Here is a 1,097-nt window from a genome sequence, read left to right on the forward strand (position 1 = left end):
ATTCTGCTCAGAGATCATCATCATCATCACCATCACCATCCAGACCTTTTTTCTCATCCTTAGGAGGGGGTAAGGTAAGGTAGGGTCCAAAGAGCCAGGAAAAACGTAAATGAGGCCATTAACCCTCGCTTTGCTGATTCTGTGTATGAAAGTTCACCTCCCCTAAGTCACTGTTTCATAACCAATGGAACTGTACCTTGTATGAGACTTGCAGCATGGCACATGTACATGTTCACTGTATAATTGTATGAACTCTGCAGCTCTGCAAAGAATTCATTCATTCATTCATTCATTGCCAGACGCCATGTATCCCAGACGGGGTGGCCAAGGGCTTAGAGTTAATTGTTTTACAGGGAGGGGCACTAATCCTCCACCAACCCCACTTGACGTAGGGATGCCAACAGCATCTGGTGTTCCCAGGCGGTCACCCATCCAAGTACTAACCAGACCCAACGTTGCTTAACTTCGCTGATCGAACGGGAAGCGGTGTACGCAACGTGGTATGGCCGTTGCAAAGAATTAAACCCATAAAAACACACATTACTGAAATCCAACCTGATTCAACCCTCACCATCATGAAAGAGATGATGTGAAAGTATGCAATGAAAGGTGGAGGTGTTTTGTGGGAAGAGTGGTCGTTACTGAGTAAGGAAACTCCAAATCCTCTTCTTCAGGGCACCCCTCACAGGATGCAGAATCAGGGAACATATCGATGGATACGCTAGTAGATAAGCTGTCCATAAATGACTGTTTCCAAGTACTAGCACTGCCTTCTCCATCACCCAACATGACAACAAAGGACTTTAATATAAAACTATCTGTTGCAGGTCACGTTCTGTGGAATGGTTGGAACTTACCAAAATGAATATCTGCCTCAACAATCTCCTGTGGTCAACAGACATGGAACCCAAGCCTTCCTTTTGTTGTTCTGTCTACCCCATCAGTGACACCACACACACATGACACTGATGGCAAAAAGGTAAACAGGTTGCTATACATGTACGTAAATGCTGATCTACCTCATTATATAATAAATAACATGATAGTAAACAATGACTTTCAAAACCCAGTGAAGTAATTTAAGAGCCCAACAAACT

The 1,097-nt window shown here is 43.8% G+C and overlaps 1 non-coding gene across 1 annotated transcript; it reads right to left on the reverse strand.

Moving 5' to 3' along the window:
• Window positions 1-395: 395 nt before the first annotated feature.
• LOC145407612 (5S ribosomal RNA) lies at window positions 396-514 on the reverse strand. The gene has a single exon (XR_013898762.1). It is a non-coding gene; the product is annotated as a 5S ribosomal RNA (ribosomal RNA).
• Between the last annotated feature and the right edge of the window lie 583 nt (window positions 515-1,097).

The sequence above is a fragment of the Coenobita brevimanus genome, chromosome 73 (assembly GCF_032717465.1).
Source record: "Coenobita brevimanus isolate Jiangsu-jjx chromosome 73, ASM3271746v2, whole genome shotgun sequence".
Taxonomy (NCBI): Eukaryota; Metazoa; Arthropoda; class Malacostraca; order Decapoda; family Coenobitidae; genus Coenobita; species Coenobita brevimanus.